Source organism: Mustela erminea, chromosome 10 (assembly GCF_009829155.1).
Source record: "Mustela erminea isolate mMusErm1 chromosome 10, mMusErm1.Pri, whole genome shotgun sequence".
Taxonomy (NCBI): Eukaryota; Metazoa; Chordata; class Mammalia; order Carnivora; family Mustelidae; genus Mustela; species Mustela erminea.
The window spans coordinates 56346489-56373066 of record NC_045623.1 but is presented as its reverse complement, the minus strand read 5'-3'; the positions used below and the strand labels follow the sequence as shown (position 1 = coordinate 56373066).

At 41.9% G+C, this 26578-nt stretch overlaps 1 protein-coding gene and 1 pseudogene across 4 annotated transcripts in view; one reads left to right on the top strand and one right to left on the bottom strand.

Annotated features, from left to right (window-relative positions):
• DNAJC6 (DnaJ heat shock protein family (Hsp40) member C6) overlaps window positions 1–26578 on the top strand; it is a 138723-nt gene that overhangs the window by 54818 nt on the left and 57327 nt on the right. The gene's annotated exons all lie outside the window — the stretch shown is intronic.
• On the bottom strand, window positions 12765–13205 carry LOC116568264 (annotated as a pseudogene).

Here is a 26578-nt window from a genome sequence, read left to right as displayed (position 1 = left end):
CCTACCTCCTCCCTGCAGAAAAGCAGATCTTTCTTTTCCCTTCCCCTATTGCTAAAGCTTAGAAAAATGGCTCTATTTTCAACCCTTCCACGTCCAAATTTGTGGATGCTCTTGAGCAGTGGGGGCATTAGGGAATCATGAGTCAGAAACCCCAGATGTAAGGTTTGGCTTTGTCATTTACAAGCTTTGACCTTGGGCAGGTAATTCAAATGAGAAAAATCTTAGTCACCCTGCCTGTTTCATAGGCAAGGGGAAATATGGGAATGTAGATGAAAGCACTTTGCAGTGGGTAAATTCTGCATTTATGCGTTTTATGAATGTCTCCTGACTGCCTATTTTGTGCTGGTATGGTTCTAGCCACGGTGATACGGTGGAGGACGAGACAGATAAGACTTGCGTGCTTATGAGTTTACATGGTAGCACACAAGATATACCATAAGCAAAGATAAAGGATTATATGGTATGCTAAATGCCATCGAGGGACTAGAGCGAGGGAATAGATAGAGAATAGCTCAAGTTGGGGGTAGGGAGGAGGAAAGCCTACCTTACAGAGCACAATCAGGAAGGGCCTTTTTTTTTTTTTTTAAGATTTTATTTATTTATTTATTTGACAGACAGAGATCACAAGTAGGCAGAGAGGCAGGTAGAAAGAGAGAGAGGAGGAAGCAGGCTATCCGCGGAGCGGACAGCCCGATGCGGGGCTCGATCCCAGGACCCTGGGATCATGACCTGAGCCGAAGGCAGAGGCTTTAACCCACTGAGCCACCCAGGCGCCCCAGGAAGGGCCTTTCTGAGGAGGTAACACCTGAAGAAACAGAAGCAAACCGGAAAAAAAAAAAAAGAGAGAGAGTGCTGTATGTAGCGCATTTCAAGGAATAGCTTCAGCAAATGCAAAGACCTGGAAGAGGGGCCAAGCTCTGTGAAAGGTTATGTCGTTGTTGCAGCCAGAGCTCAGTGAGTCAGGAGGGAAGAGGGACAAATGAAGTCTGCGCTGTGTTTTTAAGAGAACCATTTTGGCTGCTTGCCTCAAGTAAGAATTTGAGGTGGCTTCATAGGTTCATGAGGATTCGAGACTATAGATAGGATTTCTGTACCAGAGATGACATCAGTAACTATACTGTTGAACATTAAGGGTCAGCCTTTTTTTTTTTTCTTTTTTTAAGTTCAAATGGTAATAGTCTCATAGCATCTTGGTGTGGGCAATACCCTCTTGTACTTAGTTTTTAGAATGTCCCAGTGAAATCGGTGCCTCCAGATCTTCTAACATCCTGGAAAATGACACATTTGCAGAGGAGGAGAGTTGAGGTCTTGGGCACCCTGTGGCCAAGATGGATAAGCTACTGAGAAGGAGACAGGCTGGAGGGTTAGAACAGTAAAAACTGGGTTTTAACTGCTAAGGAGATTGGCTTAGGTTGCCTTGAAATGTATAGCAGCATTTTGCTTTAATTATTGGCCTTAAAATCCAGCCACTAAATTGCCTAACATGGTAGGGAGCCTGGCTTTGTCTCTCAGTGTGCCAGGAGAGAACTGTCTCCATTATGCCTCATTGGCACATGGAGCCTTGGAGACTTTCACACACTGTCTTGTTTTGTGAGCATTTGCCATTGTAACAGAAGACAGTTCTATTTCATATGTTGCTTTGTTTTCAAGCCATTGTCTGAGAGCTCGGCTTCTTGTCTCCTAAAAAGCAAAAGCAAACCAAAACAAGAACCCTGTTTTTGTTTGTAGCAGGATGCATATTTATGAAGAGAAAGTATAAAACAATTTTGTAAGTGACATAAAAATGAAAATAAAAGTTCATTTCCTTCCTCCCCAGATATAAATAATATTGTTTCTTGTATGTACTTATAGAATTTTCTATGCATTTACAAGCTTCTCCACAACCACATAGACACATGCAGATTCCTGCACATCAACACGTGTACATACACATTCATATTTAATAAATACCTGTATATCCTGGGATCATTCTATACATGCTATTACAGAACTTGATTTTTACTTAACACTATGTCTGGGATAACTTTATACATTTTTACCTAGTGATGTACCTCATTTTCTCTAGTGACTGCTTTGAATTTCACTGTCCCAATTTTTCTATTGATAAGCAGCAAATATCTTTGAGTATATATTTATGTATTGTATATGTGATATACCCATGGGATAAATTCTTAGAAGTGAAATTGCTAGGAGAAAGAGCACACTCACATCACATTATGATAGAGCTTGCCAGATTGCTGTCTAAAGAGCCTCGTTCCAACTAAAATTTCTACTAACAGTATAGGCATCTACTTGTCTTCCCAGACCCTTGTTAAAGCTGAGTGTTGTTAGCAAAGCTCTTAATTTTTGGCAGCCTCGTAAGTGAGAACTAGTGGTAATGGTTCACTTGAAACTGGCATTACATTTTGGTACTTCCATGAATTAATTTTGTATGCGGAAATGGTGTGTGTTTTTTTTTTTTTTTTTTAAGATTTTGTTTATTTGAGATAGGGAGAGAGCATGAACAGGGAGAAGGGGTAGAGGGAGCGGGAGAAGCAAACTTCTCATTGAGGAGGGAGTCTGACGTGGTGCTTGATCCCAGGATCCTGGGATCATGACACGAGCCCAGGGCAGATGCTTAGCTGGCTGAGCCACCCAGGCACCCTGGAAATGATTTTTTTTTTTTAATTTGTTTATTCACTTGACAGAGAGAGCACAAGCGAGGGCAGGAGCAGGAGAGGGAGAAGCAGGCTCCCTGCTGAGCAGGGAGTTGGATGCAGGGCTCAATCCCAGGACCCCAGGATCATGACCCTACCCGAAGGCAGACGCTTAACCTGACTGAGCCACTACGCACCCCGGAAATGAGTTTTAATTACTTTTTGTTACATAAGTAATACATATTTAGGGCCAAACAATTTAGAAAGTGCAGAAAAGTGCAAAAGAAAAAATAACAAATATCATGGAGGACAAGGGGTGTTAGAGAGGAGAAGGGAGTTGGGGTAAAATGGAAGGGGAGGTGAATCATGAGAGACTATGGACTCTGAAAAACAATCTGAGGGGTTTGACGTGGCGGGGGTGTGGGAGGTTGGGGTACCAGGTGGTGGGTATTATAGAGGGCTATTATAGAGTGGGTATTGCATGGAGCACTGGCTGTGGTGAAAAAATAATGAATACTCTTTTTTTAAAAATAAATAAATTGAAAAAATTTAAAAAAAATAACTGAGAAAATTTTTTTTGTAGTTGACTGTTGTTAACATATTGAAATATACCCCTTTGTCTCTTATCTCTGCATAAAGTATGAATCAAACAGTTGTGTTACCTTGCTTGCTCTTTGTTGGTTGGGGCCACTGGTTTTCTTGTGAAATCCTGCAGTACAGAAGTGGGAAGTACACTGGAGTTGAAGCCAGTGGCTGTTCAGATTCAAGTTTTGACATCACTGACTAACTCTGTGAACTTGGGCAAGGCATTTTACTCCTCTGAGCCCCTCTGCAAAACAGATAATGTCTTTCTTATCAGATTGTTAGGAAAATCAAATGGGATAAGGTACGGAAAAGTACCTAGTGCATTCTCTGCCCTATAGTAGATATTTGATAACTGTTGGCTGTGTCAAGAGGTTGACATGAAGTAAGGCCATGTTGACAATATTTTATTATCCGGAGGTTTCTTTAAGGTGGATCATGTTTCTCTCTTCACTTTATAAGGCTCTGAGCGTTTTCTTCATTATATTTATGCTGGGATTATTCATAAGCTTTAAAAAAAATTTTATTAACATATAATGTATTATTTGCCCCAGGGTTACAGGCCTGTGAATCATCAGGCTTACATGTTTTACAACACTCACCACAGCACATACCCTCCCCAATGTCCACCACCCAGCCACCCCCACCCCCAGCAACCCTCACTTTGTTTCGTGAGATTAAGAGTCTCTTATGGTTTGTATCCCTCCCAGTCCCATCTTGTTTTATTTTCTTCCTTCCCTATTCCCAACAGCCCCCTGCCCTGACTCTCAAATTCCTCATATCAGAGATTATATGAGAATTGTCTTTCTTTGATTGACTTATTTCACTCAGCGTAATACCCTCTAGTTCCACGTAAGCTTTAAGGCAATTTGTGGTCACCGTATAGTCCTCATAAATGTGTGGGATATCTATTATTACCACTCTTAGTTGAGGCAGTCACATGATCAGGTGCTCAGAACAGCCCAATTTAAGGAGAATGTTGAAGGTGGAGGATGAAATGAGGAACTTCCTAAGGATGAAAGGAAAATACCATTTATATTCTAAGTATAACTAGGCATTGCTTATTTTTTCCTTCCTTCCGTCCTTCTTTCTTTTTTCCTTCTCCCTTCCCTTCCCTTTTTGCCTTTCTCCCTTTCCCTTTTCTTTTCTCCTCCAGTCTTTCCACAAAAGTTAATTCACGTGAAGCAGTGGTTCCTTACGTTCTAACCCCCCACCCATGGGACATTTGACAATGTCTAGAGACCATTTTAGTTGTTGCACTCTCAAGGGTGGGTGATGGGTTGTTGTTGACAACTAGTGGGTAGAGGCCAGGGTGCTACTAAACATCCTATAATGCACAGGACAGCCCCCACAACAAAGAATTGTCTGGCTCAAAATGTCAGAAGTGCAAAGGCTGAGAAGCCCTTGTACAAAAGGAATGAATATATTGATTATGAGATGAACATGGCGAGCTTGTTAAAGTATGTGTCCATGGACCCATGAGGTCCTGGTCAGTATTACCAATTACACTATATCTAAAAGGGATTCTTCCCGACTGCAGGAGGGTCTTTGCTTTTCAGAGAGATGGTGTAAGCTGTGAAATAGTTGATTGCCTAGGGCTGAAGTCCTAGAGAGTTCAAGTTACTGTCTCTGTTTCCTCAGAATCCAAATGGACTTCCTTGTTCATTCCAGTATTTTTTCATTCAGCAGACACCATTAAAAGTGACTATTAGCCCAAGTACTGTGCTCTGAAATAAAAAGAAAAAGAAACAAGAGCTGCAGTATCTGCCCTCAAGGAGCTTAGAAGACAAGATTATGGTTAAAGACTAAGATCTGATCTGTGTTTCCTCAGTTCCTGTCTCTGTCATTTGTAACGTATGTGATGTAGGTCCTCATTTTAGGATGTGGTTAAAAATAGTCCAGCTCGTGTGGTTGTTATGATTAAAATATTGACAAGCTGAGTATTTAGAATAGTATCTAGTTCAAAAAATTTTGGTTGGTTTTATTATTTTTATTTCACTACTACTATGGGAATCCTGGAGCTTTATGGATTATCTAGTTTAGGATTTTCAAACTTGATTAGTACTGGATTCCTTTTCTCAATAAAGCCTTACCTAGACTCCCAGTATATGAGTCACATGAAAACGGAGCAGTTATTGTTAAAGTAAGGTTGGGAGGGTGGGATACGCTTTCTCGGGACACTCACCACTCTCTCATAACTGCCAAACATGGGACAGTGGAGAATCTACTTTGAGAATCACCAGTCTCAAACAGTTCACTCATTTTAAGAGCCAGGAAACTGAAGCCTGGAAAGAGGAAGAGATTTAAATGGAGTATGAGGCAAGCACATGAATAACTCTAATGAATGCATCTAATGCATCGAGCACAGAAGCAGTGTTCTAAGAGGGGATTCAGAGAGGGCAGAGACAGTCTCTTTGGTTAGGTTGTATTTAGGATCCGTCTGAAGAATGGATAGGATTTTAAAATTTTAGATTAAGTGGGTAAGAATATTTCAGAGGAAGACATAGAATGAAAAAGGGATGGAAGAAAAAGGATTGGCCGTCTTATCCATGTCTTAGTGAATTATCTTTGGTTGTGAGTAATGAAAGCTTATTTCAAAACATTTTAATTGAAAACCAAAGGAAGGGAGTTGCAAAATCACAGGGCACCTTCTGGGTCCCAGGGCTAGAGAGTGGAGCTCAGCTTCATTTGGGCCTGGAACGCCAGAGCTGAGAGCCTTCTGGGAGCTTCTCTCTTTCTTGTGTTGCATGGTTCTTGTTTTATCCTCTCCTGTCCGCTTGCTGTATCCTTCATTCTCTCTCTGTAGACCAGCTTTCCTGTCTTCTTTGTGTGCATGGCTTCCCCAAATGTGACAAATTTACACGTCACTTGTTCAAGCGACCAGTCTCCATGGATCATCTGTCTCTAAATCCCAAACTCTAAATTCTAAGAGGAGAACTTCCAATTGGCTTAAGAGTGTGTACCTCTCATCCAGTTGTTGTAGCCAGAGTGGAGGGAGAAACCTGTTTAGTCATGTCAACACAGTTGGCGAAGCCCTTCTCAGGGATGAAATGGGAGCAGAACTGACCCTCAAGTTGTTCCTTTAATGTAAGTACAGACAGACATCTGTAGCTGTCCTTCGGATGAGGAGCAAGAAGTGAGTGAGCAGACTGACAAAGACTTCTCTGAAGAGGGATGCTGGTGCCGCTCTGATGTGTAGGGAGGATGTCCTCAGGTGGAGAAGGATAGGGAGGACATTCTGAGGAGGAGCTGAGAACAAGGAGGAACATTGGATGTCTGAGCAGCCGTGAGCAGCTGAGTACCTAATGTGCCAATAACCCGTCACTCATTCAGACAGCAAATATTTACTAGGGCTTGCTTGGAGGAAGGTACGCTTGTGGATGAAGAGATAAAACTCAAACTAGTTAAAACTGCTTCCCCAGTGTCATAGAGAATGGGAATATGAACCATATCTGGCACGTACCAAAGTCTAAAAAACCCTTTTCTTCCATAATTTTTTCACTGATGCTTTTTCTACTTGACTCTACAAGGTTAAAAATGACTTAGAGCAAGGTTAGTGGCTCATGCTTTTTTTTTTTTTTAAACAGCTTTTGAAATTGTACCTTGTCCATACTTCCTAAGTAAGAATAGGCAAATAGTTTTCATAAATATAAAATGATTTATGTGTGAGTATTTGTTTTAGAGGGATTTTTTGGGGGCACATGATTTCTAAAATGCTTGATAATTCTAACATTTTAATACCTAGGGACTTGTTCTTTTTCATTTCAGTAAACTTGGCAACCAGTTAGATTTAATTTATTGTACAATTACTTATGATAGGAGAAATTTTATTTATTTAATTTTAAAGATCTTATTTTTTTTTTTTGACACACACACACAGAGAGAGAGAGAGAGAGAGAGAGAGAGAGAGAACACAAGCAGAGGGAGCAGCAAGCAGAGGGAGAGGGAGAAGCAGACCCCCAGCTGATCAGGGAGCCTGATGGGGAATTCAGTTCCAGGACCCCGAGATCATGATTTGAGCAGAAGGCAGCCACTTAACCCACTGAGCCACCCAGCACCCTAATAGGAGAAATTTTAAAACAGCCAAAAATGTTTCAAATAAGGGAATTGGTTCAGATAATTATGATATGCCTATATGGTATTACTAAGTAGCCATCCAAAAATAAATGTTGAGGAATTTTTTACTATAATGGCATTTACTATAATCTTTGAAATAGAAAATTTGTGGGATAAATAAGGAATAAACTATGCTAAATTAAACTATATAAACATGCATATATTTTTATATATAGAGAGAAAAATCATTGTTATAACATCTACTAGTCTAAAAATGAAAGAACTAGATCAAAATATTACAAAAGTTTTTTGGGTCAGAGGGTACCAGTAATTCCAACATTTTATTTTTTAGATGTTTTGCTAAAGTTTCAATAATAAATTTCATAACTACAATTTTTTATAACTATTTGCTTTTTTGTTGCTTTATAACCGTAATTTGTAATGGGAGTAATTATAGATTCACATGCAGTTGTAAGAAGCAATACAGTGAGATCCTTGTAAATGTTGCCCCTTTCTCCCAGTGGCAATATTCTCTAAAACCATAGTATAATATCATAGCTGAGATACTAACATGGATACATCCCACCTCATATTTCCCTGGGTCATGTATGTGCATGTGTCTATCCTGTGCTATTTATCAGCTGTGTGGATTCATGAATTCAATACCACAGTTCCTACAGTAGCACAGGGAGCCCTCATGCTGTCCCTTTACAACCACTTTACGCCCACCCACCACTATTCTTTTAGAAATGTAATGAAGTCACATGTGCAGGACATTTATCTTATTTTGTTTTTTCATCTGAAGCCATAATTGTAGAACCTTAGAGTAGAACAATTAGCAGAATATGGGAATTTTAGAGGGGAAGTGGGAAAGGTTTTATGATTCTCTACCCTCCTTTGAACGTATATCATCGGCTCTTTCTATTTTTTTTTTGTCCCCAACACCTTTTCTCAGTAACGTCTGTCTTGAGTTAGCTATCATTTTCTGTGGAAACCCTTATCTGGCCCTCTAAATCTGGGTCAGATGGTTCTCCTCTGTGCCTTGATCATACTTTGTGTTTAACTCCTTGTGACACTTTTACCATGTTATAATTGCTTGCATAACCAATAAATATTGGATGGGTGGGTGAGGTCTGGGTTAAGAGTCCTTTCTCAGTTTCTGATGAGCCTCCAACTACCAGCTTCCCTTCCTCTCCTATTCTCTGCACTGCTGTTGATCATACTTGCATGTCACTGCATAGATGTAGCAAGCCCTGGTGAACTTTCGCTGTGCAACTATGTGCCCAGGCCACATATTCCAGCCTCTACCTGCTGGTGCTTTCATCAGAATGACTAATTCCCATCTTCCCAGCTGCTCACATTTTTTTCTTTTCCTCCTCCATTTCTTTCTTTCTTTCTTTCTTTCTTTCTTTCTTTCTTTCTTTCTTTCTTTCTTTCTTCCTTTCTTTCTTTCTTTCTTTCTTTCTCTCTTTCTTTTTTTTTTTAAGAGAGAAATCACAAGTAGGCAGAGAAGCAGGCAGAGGGAGAGGAGGAAGCAGGCTCCCCGCTATGCAAAGAGCCTGAAATGGGGCTCAATTCCAGGACCTTGAGATCATGACCTGAACCGAAGGCAGAGGCCCAACCCACTGAGCCACCCAGGTGCCCCATTCCTCCTCCATTTCTAAAGCTCATGCGATGTTAATGATGACTGCTATCAACAGCTATGGCCTAACACTGTGCCATATGCTTGCCATGCATTATCTCTTTTAATACAGTATACTTTAAGTTATGTCTTACTATACCCATTTCTAAAATGAGGAAACAGACTCAAAAAAAGGTGAAGAACTTGTCCAGGATCATGTATCCAAGTAAGTGGCAAAAGTGGATTGGAATCCAGGACTGTCTATAATAAAGCCCACTTTCCCTACCAGTCTGTAAGAAGGGGCTGAGTCTGTTTGAACTTCGTGGTCCTCCTCCAACTCAGCACTTCCTCTGGAAACCTGTCTAGTCTCAGATTCAACCCTTCTAGTCATGTAATTTTGGACTTTGGATGGCAGCCATTCTAGTGCTGAACAGGAAACATTGCTAGCAACTTGTCTCTGATGTTCAATGGAAATCTGTCCTTCACTGTCACAGTGCTATATCTAGGAGGGTTGTAGTTCTGTCCTGTGGTGCAACATAAATTCCTCTGAATCTGTAGACCCCTTGTGGTATACCTAGAAGGGATTTTAGTGATTTTCTGGTGTTATTTGTTACAGATGAGGAAACTATAGAGTGCAAAGAGAGGAGCCCTGTTCAACTTACTACACTTGAGTTACTTGAAATTTAATTCTGTTGCTCTGGCTTACCTTTCTCCTTCTCGATCTTACAGTCTTTCCTCCTGAGATGGGTTTTTCTGACCTTTTGTTGCCCTACTCATTGTCCCGTGGACGCTCTCCAGCTGACCACTGTCCTCTTGTTTCTGGAGCTGACCTCGATATTCCAAATTTGGGTTGATTGCCTAGAACTCTGAGGATTAATTCTGCAAGTGATGATGAGAACCTACTATGTGGGTTACTTTTGCGGTAAACATCTTTGCCACTGAGAAATGTTTGCAGCAAAAATGTTCAGGGCAAAGAAGTCTCTGGCAAAAATGCTTTTTGTGAAAATATCATGCACGTATGTTGCGCCAGAGACATGTTGTAACCCTCTACCACATTCTGCCTTTCTTCTAACTCTACAATATTTGTGAAGCTACAGTTTGGCTGCTTGTAATAAAGTACATCATAACTATGGCCTAAACTGATGGAAACTTATTTCTTGCTCTTGTAAAAGCCTGATCTGGAATGGCAACTCTGAAATAATGGCAGTCCCAGGCTCTTCTCTCTTGTTGCTTTATGTTCCTTAGGATTACTCTCTTACTCCTTATTCAAGATGGCAACCAACATATTTGTTTTCCAGCATACTTCTTCCCTCTAAGAAACACCCTGGAAGTTATATTCTCATTTCCACTCACCTCCTGTTGGTTGAAACTTAATCACATGGTTGCACCTTGCTGAAGGGAAGCATGGGAAATGTAGTCTTATTATCCATGATCTGCTAAAACATATTACTAAGGAAGGAGGAGGGGAAAATGAATATTGTTTAACAAATAGCCATGTCTGTCACAGCCTTCGTCATGTATCAGCTCTAGGAAAACAAGCCCCACGTTGATGCTCTATAGTTACTAGCCTCCCAGGCTTACAATGTTCCATTTCTAGGAAAGATGGCAAAGCAGGACCCCCTCCCCCACTCCCAGGGGAGTTAAGAGAAATTCTCAGGATTTCATGAAAGACTGAAACTCAGTCTTTGGTGAGGAAGTCACAATGATAGAAATACCTGTCATTATTTGAACTTAACATGCTTAACATGCATTATCTTACTTGGTTCTCAGAGGAATTTTGGGAGGCATGTACTTTTATTAGTCCCTAATTTATAGATCACATTTTCAGAGAGATGAAGTAACTTCCCCAAGGTCACATGGCAAATATGCAGTCAAACTGCTACCTATCACAGTGTGCTGGTGGCCCAAGGTCATTGCCCTCTCCACTTTGATGCCAGGCAAAGCAGAGTTGCTCATTAACACTTCATAAAGCCCTCTCATGTTCTTCATAATCATCAGATACTTCTAAGTATAACCTGAGCAGGAAGTGTTGTTTTAAGTAGGTTATGAGCCCCAAGTCGAAGGGATGGGTCTTACATCGTGTTTGCTGAGTCTGAACTCAGGAAAGAAAAAAAAAATTGGTGACCAAATTGGCAAAGGCTCTTGTTCCAGTGATCCATCTTGCTGTCAGCAGTGCTCGTTGGGATATTTTCTTCTGTGTGAGGTAACTGAGGTGCAGAGATTATAGGATTGATTGCCTATGGTAAAGCTGGGATTTGACCCATGTTGGTCTGAGAGGACCAAGGAGAAGGAATCAATCACGCAGAGAGTCAGGAAGAGGCTCCTAACAAAGGAAAAGCAAAACCGAATGCTCTGGATGGGGAAAATTGGGAAAGAGGCAAGAAATAAACCAAGGTCATGTACGAGCCTTATATATTTTAGAGCTTGTTTGTTACAGAAGGGGAGAGAAAAGCTCATTGTCAGGGTACCCCCGCCCCTAGTGGAGAATCAGTGGCTGTTTTGGGGCAGACCTCAGTGATGTTGGGATAAATGCCATCATGCTGGTCAAGTTCTCCTTAGGTATCTTTGGAAGAGTGATCAACAACTTCCTTGATGAAGTGTTGTTCTCTTTTGTGTCATTAAACTCACTTTGGAAGTGGGTATATGAGCAATGTGCCTTTCTGAATTCTTCAGAAATCTTCCTCGGCCTTTGAACATAGAAAGCAGTGATGTTTTGAAATTAGCAATGGTGTCTAAAGATGTTTATATCTTCTTTCCTCTCAAAATCCATTTAAGCATGTAAAGGGTTGAAAACCTGATTACGCCAGTGTCTCAAACCTGGGATTTATAGAGAAGTGGAGGGTACTCAAAGGGTGTTCTGTTGGTAGAGGTACTGAGCTGTCCTGAAAACAATGGCAGATTCTTTTTATTTACAGTGACTGGAGCCTCACAGATGTGCATCTACTGGCAATAGTCCATCCATTGGTAGCAGATTTGCACATGGTTCTAGTTTGGGCACTTCGTTTCTTAATCTAATGTTAATTCAACTATTCATATTAAGGTTTGTAAAATACCAAAAGGATCTTAAAAAAAAAAAAAAAAAGAAAGCACAAAGATTACAAGGCCTATAATTAATTGTGGGAATTTGATAGTACATTCTGGACTTATTATTTGCCCAGGCTCAGCAGAAATCCCTTTGATGTACTTCCAATGACAATCAAAATAACAGCTTTATGAAATAAATGGACTCTTAGGTGGAGAACTGAAGTTCTGGGAAGAGCTCTGTCTTCTAATCACATTGCTCTTTGGCGTTGGCCTTGAGTACAAACCATCGGTGCCTTATTTTTAGTTTATGAAGGGCTTCCTTGGAAATCATTTTACTTTATTTTACAACTGCCTTGTGAGCTGAGTATGATTATCTTCATTTTGTGGCTGAGGAAAGTGAGGCTCAAAGGGGTAAGTGTCTTGCCCAAAGTTGTAACATAGCTAACAGATGACAGAATCAGGACTACAACCCAGATCTTGTACTCAGAGGTACAACTTCTAGTAGCTTTAAAATCTTTAAAGAAAAAAAATAAAAGAATCAGTGCCACCTTTAGGACAATGGCTTAAGGGTTTTTTTCTTCCATGAATATTGTTTCAAATGTATTAAGGAAATAGCTGCAAATTGTTCTGTACTAACCTTAGTAACACTTTCTGTAATGTCCCTGAGTCCTTCATTCCTTCAGACTATCTGATTTTTCCCAATCTTTGATCTTTAATATTGCCTTGTATTTGATCATTTCACATTAAAGGCAGGAGCCTGGAGAATTACTTATTAAGAGTTTGTCAATTATCTGCTGACCTTTTTCATTTTGGTATTTTATTTTTATTTTTTTGGGTAATTTTATGGTTTTATTAACACAAATACAACGTGTACGTAAGCTGTCTGTCTATTCATTTTCTTCACTGCACAGCCTGGCATTAGGATTGGTGACTCTGATGGCCAGCTGGCTGTTCTTTCCACAATGGCTCTGTGGTTCTTGGAGGAAACATTGTGAGTGATCTCTGCACAGTGAGATTTGTTGCACATTAGCAGTACTTGAAGATCTTGGACATCATGGACTAGGAACTTACGGATGCCTCTGGTTAGCGGGTTATTTGTTATCTTGCTGCTCTCATAACCAGTGTTGGGCATCAAGATCTGGCCCTTGAATCTTCTGTGCACCCTAGTGTCGATGTCTCTGGGTTTCCCCCAGTTGTGATTAATATCAGTCTGAATGGTGCCAGGTGAAATTCTTGCTCCTTTTTTGAATGATCTTGGGCTTCACCAGAGGTCTGAGGGAGGCCATGATGCTGAGTAGGAGATGGCTTCAAGGAAAAAAAAAAAACTGCGTGACCTTTTTTAGAAGAAGCATAAATATGAATAGGACTAAACTATTTCACAAAGTAACCAAGGCTATAGGCATGTCCATATCTGATTCACTCATTGTAAGAAATCCCTTCAAAGATCTATTCTGAATTTCTTGAACTAGATCATTGCGAAAAAGATGACAATTTTGTTGTTAGGTTAATTTATCCCTGCTTTGAGAGAGGGCCATTCAGTGGGGAGCGGGAGTGGGGGGATGGGCAGGCTCAGTGATGGGTACTAAGGAGGGCACGTATTGTATGGTGCACTGCGTGCTATACGCAAACAAGGAATTATGGAACACTACATCAAAAACTAATGAAGTACTGTATGGTGACTAACGTAACGTAATAAAAAATTAGAAAAAAATAAAGAATTTTATTAAAAAAACTGTATCAAAAGAAAAAGAAGACTCCCAGATGAGCTTATACTGCAGATTTTTCTAGGCAGACATGAAGATTCTGAACATAAGATGTAACTGTGTTTGACAAAGAACTAGAAGAACATAGACTACAAAACCCCTAAAGCCTGACAGCCTCTGGCAAGGTGGTAAATCACGTGGTGTCTCTTACCATCGCTTTTCTTGGGATAAAACACAAAATGTAACATACGCAGAATTGTTGCTGGAGAGAAGACGGCAAAGATACTCTTCAGCAGCTTGGGAAGCCTAGAAAGACATGTACACAGTTCAGGAGGAAACCAGAGTGTGGGCTATGGTGGTTTCCTGGGGCTGGAGCAGGGAGTTGGTGAACTAGGGAGGAACACAGGAGGTAAGCTACACTCAGGTTGTATGAGCCTTTTATCACGTTAGAAGTAGCCTAACAGCAGACACTGTTAACTGGAGTCCCTGCAAGTTTCTATGAAGAGCTTGATAAGGTTAAGTGTGTATTTTAATGACGTCTTTCTGGAGAGGACTGGAAGGGCTCCAGACTGGCTGTAGGGAGACTGCTTAGTAGGACACTTAGGCTGCAGAGGGAAGCGGCCTGAACTAAGGCACTAGCTAGCTGTGGGTTTGTAGAAGTTGTTATGGACTTGGTGTTTGTCTGGATGAACAGGGGGAGGAGAGAAGGTGCCTCTCAGATCGCTTTGTATTCACCCATTTTTGCAATAAAACCTTTGGGCTTTTGTGGTCAATCAACAAAAGAGATATGTTGATTCTTGAACAGATCCTTTCCAAATAACCATTCCTACCCCAAGCTTCTAATGCCCCTGGTTGGGACTTTTTTATTCAAAGAACCTTATGCATGAGTAATTGCCTTATTTGTGTGTGTCCATATCTCCTTATGCAGGGACATTGTAGTCTAATCCAGGAGGAAACATATGTCTTAAGTAGCTAGCCAGAAGTACAGTGGTTCAGCTCTTTTAGAAGGTGATAGACCTTCTAATATATATACCATATAAATACCAAAACACATATGTTTCCTTTAAGATAATAGCAAAGGTGGTAAGAATGATTATCACTAAAATTTGAAGGCCTGTTATATATAATTTATATGTAAATTATATAATTATAATTTATATATAAATTATATATTATTATAATTTATATATAAATTATATATTATTATAATTTATATATAAATTATATATATAATATAATATAATGTAATGTTATATATATATCACCTGCAAGACAGAATTCACGTGTCTTAAACGGGCATACAAACATTCCATAGTGTGTTTCGTAACTACCCCACCATCCTATGCTCAACACTCTGAAGTATTGCTGACTAGTTTATAGTTCAAAATTTAAAAACAAAATTCACAATGTTTATGGAGCCAGACACTTTCGGAAATAACAGTGCCCAAAACAAAACTGTGTCTATCCTTTAATGCAGCTCCTTTTCTGGTAAGTGCAGACAAGAAAAAGAAAAAGATAAAAATATACTATGAAGAAAAATAAACCAGAATAGGGAGCCTGGGGGTGCTGCTTTTTATATAGGGTGATCTGGAAAGCCTCTCCGAAAAAGGAACATTTAAGTAGAGACCTGTAGGAAGTGAGGAAGCAAGCCATGCGCATATCTGGGGGAAGAGTGGGAAGGCAAGTGCCAAGGCCCTGAGACAGCTAGCAATATGTTGACTAGAGGCACAGTGCAGCTGCAGAAAAGACACTGAGGGAACGGTTGGAGAGAAAAAGCCAGAGACCTATAAAGAACTTGATTCCTACAGAGCCTTGTAGACCGTATCAAGAGTTTTGGTTTTTACTCTAAGTGGGGTGGGAAACCAGTGGAAGATTTTAAGCAACATAATTTGCCTTATTTCTTAGAACACTTTCATTGCTCTTAATGTAACAGACTGCAGGGAGGCAAGGGTAAAGGCAGAGACACCAGTTAAGAGGCAGCTGCTGATAATTCAGGTGAGAAATGATGGTGACTTACATCTCTGGTTGGTGGCCAGAGGTTAGTGAGGAGAGGTGGATTTTATCTATATGTATGTGTGTATATAGGATATTGCATTATAATTATGGCATATAGTGTGTATAATATGTAAATACATAAACCTTTCTAATTTTAAATATATATGAGAGTAGGAAGGGGAAACAACACAAGTAGAAAGCAGAAACATGTGTCCCTATCACTTAGCTTCATCAATTTTCAACTGGGGATCAATCTCATTTCTTTTGTACCTCTACCTGCCCCTCTAGATTATTGTGATACAAATCCCAGCCATAATATCATTTCATCTTTTAATATGTCAATACGTCTCCAAAGTACAAGGTCTTCCTTTAAAAACATTATCACCATATCCTCTTTCCGTCTAGAATATGAATAGTAATTCCATAATATCATCAACTACCCATTGTGTTCAAAATTCCCCAATTCTTTTAAGTTAGTTTTATTTTTTCCTTTTTGTAGTCTGTTAGAACAAGGATCCAAAAATGTTCATGCATTGAAGTTGGTTGGCGTCTTAATTTTCTTTATCTTCTGAAACTTCCTGTCCATCTCTTTTTTTGTACCCTTGTTATCTTTGTTGAAAAAACCAGGTTGTCTGTGCTGTAGATTTTTCCCCACAGCTGGGTTTTGCTGGCTGGCTGCATTCCTGTGGTGCACACCTTATTTCTCTGTCCCCTGTGTTCCCTCGTAGTTAGATCTAAAGGCTTGATCAGATTGAAATTCAGATTAGATCCTTGCGAGACTGTCTCACACACTCTGTTCTGTATTTCCACTGGGGGTATGTCATGTATGGTTGTTTCTGTTTTTCTGATCACTGTCTAGTTCCATTATTTTATTAGGAGTCATGAAAGGTAAATTTTATCATTTCTTCTCTGTCGGTTAGTGGAATACTTCCATGAAATAAGTACTCCCCCTCATCAGATATTTGGTTACCCTGAAATACAGTTCATATAGCAAAGATAGGAAAGGCTCATTTCTTTCCTTTTATTTATTTTTCAAAAATGAAGAGCTGATTCATTAGCTTCTCTAAGGGTGATTAATGAAGTTTCTCTCTCTATTTCCCTCTTTATCTTACTGTTATGAACTCATGTTTGTAAACATATATTTGTTTCAATGTAGTGCAGTTGTTATTCTGACTCAAATGGACCCATCCTTGGCCAGAGCCAGCCTCTTCCTTGGTGTTTGAGTCTTTTTGACACATTGCAATGGTCATTGACTCTTTTCTTTCTTTCTGATATGACATATCAGGCTCATTGTGTATGTTTTCTGTTCCAATCTCTAATCAGACATTTTTCAAAGGTCCCTAGCTCTTTTTAGAGGGAAACGATGTTTCAGGACTGCTGAAAGATGCTCACTGCTGCTGAGTTGGTCTTTGTTTCTAGCCCTGTTCAGTGGACAGAGTTAGAAACACATTAAAAGCTAAAATACATCATGGATTCATTATGATACTTCTATCTCAAGTTCAGGAATGTGGGATTTTTACTTAATTCCATCAGTCTTTCACTTTGGTATCTCTTACATCTGTATCTCTTTTCTCCCATTCCAAAATTCCCGGTTTTCAGTTATACCAATATAATGACTTATTTGCCTTTTGCCGTAGTACAGAGTCACAGAATAACAATACCAACACTACCACCAAACTAGTTTAAGGTTCAACATTTTTTGGTTTGTTTTGTGTTTTGATCTGGATATATTTCACTTTCGGAGAGTTACTTTATGTCCTAAAGCCACTTGAGATGGTTTCTCTCTGTGTGGTTATATCATCAGTTTGAAACCTAGTGCTCTCACTTTTAAGGGGTTGCTTTTAAATGGATGTTTGAAATTATAGATTTACATAGTTCCAAATTCAAACCTCTCAGACAGATTGTATTCAAAGAACTTCAGCTTCTGTCCCTGCTCCTTCTCTAGACCCTCTCCCCTGCTGCGTAAGTAGTTTTGAGTTTATCTTTTCGCTTTGCAAATATGAGAGAGAGAGAGAGAGAGAGAGAGAGAGAGAGTGTGTGTGTGTGTGTGTGTGTGTGTATGTAGTCATTATATATAGATGTTTTCCCCCACGTCCCTCCACTCTGTTTTAGATAAGTAAGAGTTCTACACACATTTTGGATTCTGGATTAAATTTGAAGGTAGCACAGATAGTATTTTCTGAAGATGGAATGTGAAATATGAGAATAGGGCCAAGGCTAGTAACCTAGAGGTATTGCTTAATTGATGGATAAAATGCAATAACCCAGCCGGGAGAGACCTCCCGCCATCTGTCCAGGTTGGTCCTGTTAGCCTCACCATCCTTACAGACTCTACTCGCCTTTCCTTGCCCTCAGGTGCACTTCTCTATGTTCCTCTGATATCTTACGTGTAACGCTGTCCTTCCCATGTGATATAATATATACTCCTTTTGTTTATGTTTACTTGGTCAGTAGACTGGGAGCAGCTTGATGGCAGGATCATGCTTTCTTCTGTTTTCCTACCACCCAGCACAAAGCCTTTTACTAAGTAGCAACTCAGTAAATATATGAGTAGATGAGTAGGCCAGGCACAGCACTAGGTTCTTTTATACGTATTTATCTCTGATTTTCAGAATAACTCCACAAGGTAGATATTATCCCATTCTACAGATAAGGAAACTGAGGCACAGAAAGGTTCAAGTACTTCTCTAAAGGAATAGCTAGTAAATTGCTGAGCTGGAGTTTGGACCCAGGTCTATTTGATGCCAAAGGCACACGGCCGCACCGGTTGTTTAGAACTGGATCGAGGTGTATTCATTCAAGAAATGGTTGTGAGAGACGGCCGGCACTTTGCCTTTATTAACTGTGTGACCTCAGTGAGTAACAGAGCCCCTGTCATCTGTGTCCACAAAATGCAAGATGATAATATTAGATACCTCCTGGGGTTGTAAAGCATTTACAATAACCCCTGACACACAGTAGGCACTCAAATATTGGCTGATGTTGTTCCTGTTTATTTTTACCAGCAGAATGCTGGAACTCGAAATACCCCTGTGTCCGTGGCTCCCTGCTCCGTGCTGTGTGTGCAGTCTGTCTGACCCGCCCGGCAGGACTTCTAGGACCTCACAGTCAGTTAAAAAGGCAAGATGCAGATGTTTAAAGGTTACAAAGAAGGGCACCAAGGGAGTGGTCAGTCAGTTGGAGATGAGGGCCCGGTGCAGGGAAGAGGACAGAAGCAGCTCGCAGCCGGCCGGTCTGTGACGTAACAGCCCCCACCAGGGCCTCCTGGGCAGAAATAGAAGACAGGAGCCGCGATGGAGACCTGAATGTCTTTGTTTGACCAATGCCGCCCATGGTGGCAGTTAAACTTCAGCACCATGTCCGATTTCCTAGGGTCCCACCCATCCCTCCCCCTGTGGTAAACTGCGTACATTACATACAACTGCACACTCCCGTTGGAGTGTCTGTGAATTACCGAGTCACCAGTGTTACAGGACCGGAAGGAGTAGCTAATTCCACTTCCTCATTTTACAGAGGAAGAGACTTTGCCCAGAGAGAATACGCTGTCTGCTTCAGGGCACACTGGTATTTGGAACTTGTACTCCCCTGGTTCTCCTCCAGAGCCAGATAATACAGATTCCCAAATGCCCATATTCAGGCCGGTGAGGGAGTGGCCCCCAGTGTGGACGTGAGGAGGAGAGTGATGGCTCCACCCCCGTGCTGCTCTCATTGACCTTGGCCAGCCCAGGCTTCCACTCCTGGGAAGGGCCCAGTGACAGGGGCTGCTGAGGGAATAGTTGGGAGGGCCCAGGACACAGCCATCTCTGCTGCCTGATCTGTGCTGGGCAAGGTCGTCTGGACTCCTTTTCCGATGGACCTCACCCAAGCACTGTTGACGACTGCACAGAGACCTCTACTCTCTGAAACAGGGGAAATGAAGAATGTGGTTGGAAAAGGACCTGGGATTGAGAGCTGGGTAGACCTGAGGCATGTTCTTAGGCTGTTGTGTGTTAGATGTGTGACTTTTACCAGTTACTTAACTTTATTTTTTAAAGATTTTTTAAAATAAATTTTTAAAGATTTTATTTATTTGAGAGAAAAGGAATGAGGAGGGAGAGTGGGCGAGCGTGCATGCTTAAGGGGGGGGGAGGGGCAGAGGGAGAAGCAGACTCCCTGCAGAGCAGCGAGCCTGATGCGGGGCTTGATCCCAGGACCCTGAGAGCAGATGCTTAACGGACTGAGCCACCCAGGCACCTCCCCCCACATTATTTAACTTGAATGAGCCTCATTTGCTTCCTCTGTGAAGTCGGTGTAATAATATCGTCCCCTTCAGCAAGTTGTTGTAAGGTTTCAGGTCTGGTAGCATATATGAAGCGCCTGGCAGATAAAAAATACTCAGTAAATGATAGCTCCCCTTTCCTCCGTTTCTCCCTCCCTTCCCTCCCTGTCTCTCTCCCACCTTCCCCCCTCACTTTCTCTCCCCCTCTCTTCTTGCCTTTCTCCCTACCTCCCTCCCTCTGCCCCAACCCCACCTTCATTTAAAGCTTCTTATCTTCAGTGAGGAAGTTTGGCCCAGGGCTGTGGCTGTGTTGGTAGACTTGCTTGTGTATCAGAAGCTCCGGGGGCGAGGGAGGTTGAGAGCTGCAGACTCTGGGCCCCACCCTCAGAGATTCCCATCCGGAAAGAATCCGGAGATCTGCATTTCTAGCAGGCACCCCAGGCTGTTTTAGTGCAGTAGGCTCGCACCTGTGGTTTCTCAGAGCCAGACGTGACAGTTAATCCTGGGAGCACCTGTACTACAGCTTACTAGGCTTCTCAGGTTATGTAACTTCTCAGAGCCTCATCTCAGTACCTGTAAAATAGGGCTATTTCAGCCTTTTTTGTGGGGTCCTTGTAAGGGTGAAATGAATCGGTGTGTGTGAAGCATGTGGCTTAAACCTGGCACATAGGGGAAGCCCAGTGAGATCAGTTCCCCCAGGGCTGCCCCATTTGCGTGTACACTTATGCTATACACAGACAGGCTTTCTCAAGGGGTCAGGTGGGGACCAACATCAGATAACAAAAAGCTGTATCAATCATTCTTTTCCATCATGTATAACGGTTCTGTGTAAGCTGGCTGTAATCTCCTTTCCTCCTTTTAGAGAAGGGCACCAAACCTTGATAATGCATCCCCTGACCCACACTTAGACCGTTCTTTGGGTTTTGTAGAGGACACATTGTTCATGATGGTAGGCCACCTGCTTTCAGCCTCTCATGTTATCCCTCCTTCACCAAGACTCTTCTTTGTGGTTGTCGGTGCTCCTCTTTGAAATCTCAAAGCCTGTGAGCTCTGATCATATTATCTGGGATCTAAAAGGCAGAGAGGGATACCAGGCACTGCTAATGATTCGTCATCTCTCTCAGCCATAGCCTTCTCACAGGGCTGTGACCCTGGGTTTGTTAGCACTAATGTGCTTTTCTCAAAGGGCCTTGACAATGGGCAGGTCTGCAAGGTCTGTAGAATGTTCTTTGGCGGAAGATGGAAAGCATGATTGCAGGCTGTTTCTTTGAGCTCTTGCTCTTTCCCGTCTTGGGTGCTCTGGCCACCATTCCTGGAATACTTGTGCATGCGGCTGACAAACATGAGAATAGGAGTCCTAGCAGCTGCTGACCCTGAAGATTGTGTGTGCCTGTCGGGTGAGTGCCATTAGGCAGCAAGAAGAGCTAATTTAGGAAAATGCATGTTTTTTACATGGAAATGTATTTGACATATAACAATATGTAAATTGAACATAGATAATGCATTGATTTGATACATTTATATATTGTAGCATGATTGACATTACAGCAATTGCACCTCCGTTCTGTCACATAATTATCATTTCTTTTTTTGTGGTTGAAATAATCATGATCTAGTCTCTTAGCCTGTTGGGTGATTGTAAGACAATATTGTTGTCTGTGTTTACCATACTGCACATTAGATTGCTAGGACTTATTTACTACTTATTGCAACTTTGTACCCTGTAAATGACATCTCTTCTATCCCCCCACCTTCTAGGCCCTGGTAATCCCATTTTGTTTTCTGTTTTTATGAGTATGGATTTTTTTCTTATTGATTTATTTATTTTTAAAGGTTTATTTATTTGAGAGAGAGAGAGAGAGAGAGAGCAGGGGGGAGGGTCAGAGGGAGAGAGAGTCTTAAGCAGACTCTGTGTTGAGCATGGAACCTGACTCGGGGCTCGATCTCATGATCCTGAGATCATGACTTGAGCCAAAACCAAGAGTCAGATGCTTAACCAGCTGTGCTACCCAGGTGCCCCTGGCTTTTTTAGATTCTACATGTGAGAAAAGAACATCTTAAGCCACTGCCAACACCCCTTTATATTACCACATAAGCACACCATAAGCACACCAAGGCTTTGGCCTTCCTTCCCTGTCAAAGTCTCAGAAGGCAGTTCTCCTTTATTTGTGTCTCCCCAGCTCCTCATCTTTCTGAGTTTTTCCCTTCTGAATGTCTGGTCTTAAAAGATATCCTCAGATCATACCAGAGCAGATATCAGGCCAGGATGTGGCTTCTCTGTTCTCTAGCAGTGCTTTCTGGTTTGACCATTTTCCTTTGTGTCTTAAGCTTTGAACAAATGCATAGGAGGTAGCCTTTCTTCTGTGTGCCAAGAAGAACATGGGCTTTCGAGGAAGACAGACCTGGGGAGGAGCCTTGGCTGTGTGACCATACTTGTGTGTTGCGTCCTCAGTTTGCTTGTGTGTAAAAGGGGGATAGTAAAGCTTATCTGGAAATGTAACTGTGAAGATTAAATGAGATAATGGTATAACGTTTAGAGTATCAGTTCCCAGCAGTCAGAAGGTGATTAATAAGTGATAGCTATAGCCATTATCCTTGCAGCACTTCAGAGCAACTGTAGTAAGTTTTAGAGTTGAACTGGGGCTCTGGATTTCTTGACAGTTTCAATTGGGCTTGAGTCAGTGTCCTGTTTTGCAACGTTCAGATGTCCTGCTGGGTGCATGGTACAGATAAAAATTAAGCACCGTCTCTGTTCTCACTAAGCTCTTCTTGCTCATTCTCAATATGTCTTGTTGCAACTGCAACAAAAGCATTCCCCCCACCCCTCCCAGTAATTCTAAACAATGGTCCACCCCTTTGCAGGAGTGGTTGCTTTGACCTTCAAACCTCTGGGGACTTGCAGGTCACTCCCTTCCTAGTCTCACCTCCCACCCTCTTAACACACCCTCTCCATCCTCCCAATGGCCTGAGAAACCGTATATGTTGGTTCCAGCACACACCACAGCTTGTGCCTTTGACGCATTAGTTACCATCTCAAAGTCCCCTCTTTCTCTTCTACAGAGGATACTAATTCCCATCTCTCTGTATTGGGTGAGGATTCATGCCTGTCAGTCTTTGTCCCAAGAGCAGATGGACTCATGCAGACCAGACTGCAGGAAATAGAAGAGACATGCAAGAATCTGCGTCTGCCAGATGCCAAGCAGAGACAGACGCCACCCTGAATGCAGAAAGGCCCTGGGTGTACAGTGACTTGTCTGTGCTGTTTATGGTGCCATTTCTGCCACCTGCAGAAGAGAAGCAACATGGCTCTTTCCTGTCCTCTTTCCCCCTCCAGGCTCCTTATTGTAGTGAATGATGGCAGAGATAGCATGATGATAATGGCACTTCTTACCGAGCATTTCTTATGTACATATGTTTGTGTGTGTGTGTGTGTGGGTGTGTGTATTGCAGTTAAAATTCTTATCTCAAAATTGAGGTCCAGGGAGGTTACATGGGACCCCTGAGCATATAGAAGACAGGGAAGGTGGTAGAAAGTATGGCGGCGGCTCCACCAAAGCTGACTTCAGACTTCAGATGGTTGGGTAACTAGCATGCCAGGGAAATAATCAATTATCTCTCTGTCTCCTAAGCAACACCCAATGTTTGGCTTAGTTGTCACTGGGGTATTTCAGTTATCTTCCTGTGGGTGAAGAAACAGTTCTCAGAAAATGTAATCCAGCTGCCAGTGTTATGCTCAGAATTCAATTAAGTCCATAATTTCCAATTAATGGACCTTCATGCCAAGATTGAGGTCATATCATTAATCTTGCTTTTATTTTAGGATTTCCACTGCCATGATTTACAGCAAAGCTCAGCCAGTCTTGTCAGGATTACTGGAGCATAATTAAGCTAGACAGACAGCCGGGGCAGCTTTTTAATGGTTACTGTGGGAGCCAAGGAGGGACCCCCTTCCTCTGCTTGGTAAGCCTGCCTTAGGCAGCATGGGGCCACATGTAAGGATTTCCAACTGAGGACCATTTCCTGGATGTCTGATCTCTATTTAGTTCAGATTCCCATATGATAAAATCTCCATACAAGGAAAAGATTTCCCTGTCCCAGTTGGTGATTGGTTGTGAGCAGTGTTACAGTTAATTCAGTGCTACCTCATACACCTCTGCCTAAAGTTACCATTTGCAAGTCCTAGACAGTAGGCTTTTGCAGATGGTGGATTTAATCTCCATGGTGATTCTATGAGGAAGGTATCAGAGGCTTTTCCTTTGCCCAAAGTTTACACAAGTAGCAAGTGGCATTTGCCCAATAGGATCTCCTTCGCTGTCCTCTAGGGGAGTTGGAAGATAGGCATGCCTGGGCGGATGCTATCTATGATGGCCTTCTAGGTGACAGATGCCTTTCTATCATTATCTCATTTAAAATAACCTCATAAGGTGTATTGAAGGAAGATATCATCTGCCCCCATTTTACAGCTGAGGAAACTGGGCCTTAGAGAGATTCATTAACCTGCCCATTGTTGCCCAGGAAAAAAGGAAGGTCAGTGTCATGAATCCAGATCTGCTTATTTGCAAAGCTTAGGTTCTTTCCATCACATCTTTTGTACCAAATGCTTCTTCCCTTTTCCTGGTTCTCCAGGAGTGCTTATTGTTGAGTTGATATCCTTTGGGATAAGTAGCACATAGAGAGCCATTTATTTATTTATTTATTTAAAGCAGGGGATCCACGGAGAGGTTAGAAACCAACCTATTATCCACCAGTTAAGGGTGTGCCTGGGGAGTTGGCCCCTGTCTGTCCTGTGCGAAGCCCAGAGCCACGCTGTCTCTTAAGCCTGACCAAGCCCTGAAGCCAACCCCTGTCACAGGCTTTCACTAAATTGGCACAGTGTTGGGTTTTCCCACATGCAAGAGTAGTGGTCAGACCTTTGTGAGAAAGTCTCTCCAAGCCAACTTGATGCCAGGAGCTTTGTCCTTGAGACCAAACAGAGGAGTTGCAGATTTCCTTTGCACTTAGGTGGCAGATGTTATTCCTAGTGCTTGCTGTGGTTTGGTCTAGTTGCCCTTTTTTTTTTTTTCTTTGTCTTGATTTGCTTTTTTGTTTGTCCCAGGTTCACCTTCAGAATATGTCTGCCTTCCGTGCTGAGTTAGCATTTAGCTGTGTCCTCACTCAGAGGCCACTTAGCATCGTTGAGCATCTTTATGCTTGGCACGACCTAACTCCGGAGGGTCCCCCTAACACATTTATTTGAGAGTTAGGTACCAAAGGTACCACTTTGAAATTTTCCTCAGGTGCCCTCAGATGGAATACTGGCTTTTGAAATATGTCCTAAAGGATGTGCGGCCCCTGGGGAATTCCACTTGTCTGAGACAATATTAATCTGCTGTGGGAACAGCTTCTTGGCAATCTGCTGATAACCATTTTTTATCATTTGTTATGTAAGTGTGAGGACCAGTTTCCACAAGCAGTTGTACAGAGAGCAAGTAAAAGTTCTTGCTCTTTAGCTTGACCTTCTGGTCAAGCTGGGATCTGAGGACCCCCCACCCCCACATTCCCGGTCTCATCTCCCTCCCCCTCTATACACCTGCCACACGCTGCCAGTTTCTCCGCAGGATCTCCTTATTCCCAAACTTGCCTCAGACATATTACTCACCATCTCACAGTGCCCCTTGCTTCCTCATCTGCTTAGTGGACCCTGGAATGCCTATGTCTTGGTGCTCTTAGCAAGGTCCCCAGGACTATCAGAACTGGTGGCCAGTTATGATTCGTTTCCTTTAAAAAAAAAAAAAAGTATTTATTTATTTGAGAGAGAGAGAGAGCATGAGTAGGGAGAGGGACATGAGGGAGAAGAAGAGAGAATCCTCAAGCAGACCTTCCCACTGAGTGCAGAGCCTGATGCAGGCGGGGATTCCAGGATCCTGAGATCATGACCTGAGCCAAAATCCACAGTCAGCCGCTTAGCTGACTGAGCCACCCAGGTACCCGATCCTTTTCCTTTTTATCTATGTCCCTTCAACCCATTTGCACCCAAACTGCAAATCAAATAGCACCTCTTCCTTAAAGCCTTCCTCCTGCTTCCAGTAACCTGTAGCCCTCTCTTCATACTGGAGACAAGCACTTCTGAACTCCTGTCCACTTTGTACGTACGTATGTAAATAGTATTTGTAAGTCTGAACAAGAAAAAAGTGGCTAACAATTATGGTGCAGCTGTATGAGAGATACTAGAGAAGAACACATTAATGACTTGGAAGACTATTTCAGTGTTAAGTGGGAAAAATGGCAGGTCCCACACTGCATATAGTGTGATCGTACATGCACTATACATATAGTGTACATGTACGTGGAACACGTACGGGTGCATGTACATAAAAATGCAGAACTGAAAAGGCAAGGATACACGGTTCTCCAAAATGTTAACAGCGGCTACTCTTGTTTATTTGCTTATTTTTAAAGATTTTATTTATTTATTTATTTAAGAGAGAAAGAGAGAGAGAGAATGTGACTTTGAACGGCGGGCAGTGGAGGGAGAGGGACAAGCAGACTCCAAGCTGAGCGTGGAGCCAGATGTGGGGCTCGATCCCAGGACCCTGAGATCATGACCTAAAACTAAGAGTCAAATGCTTAACCGACTGAGCCACGTAGGCATCCTATTTCTTGTTTGTTTTCTTATTTTCTTCTTTGTTTTAATTCTATTTTCTTTGGTTTTAGTGGACTTCAG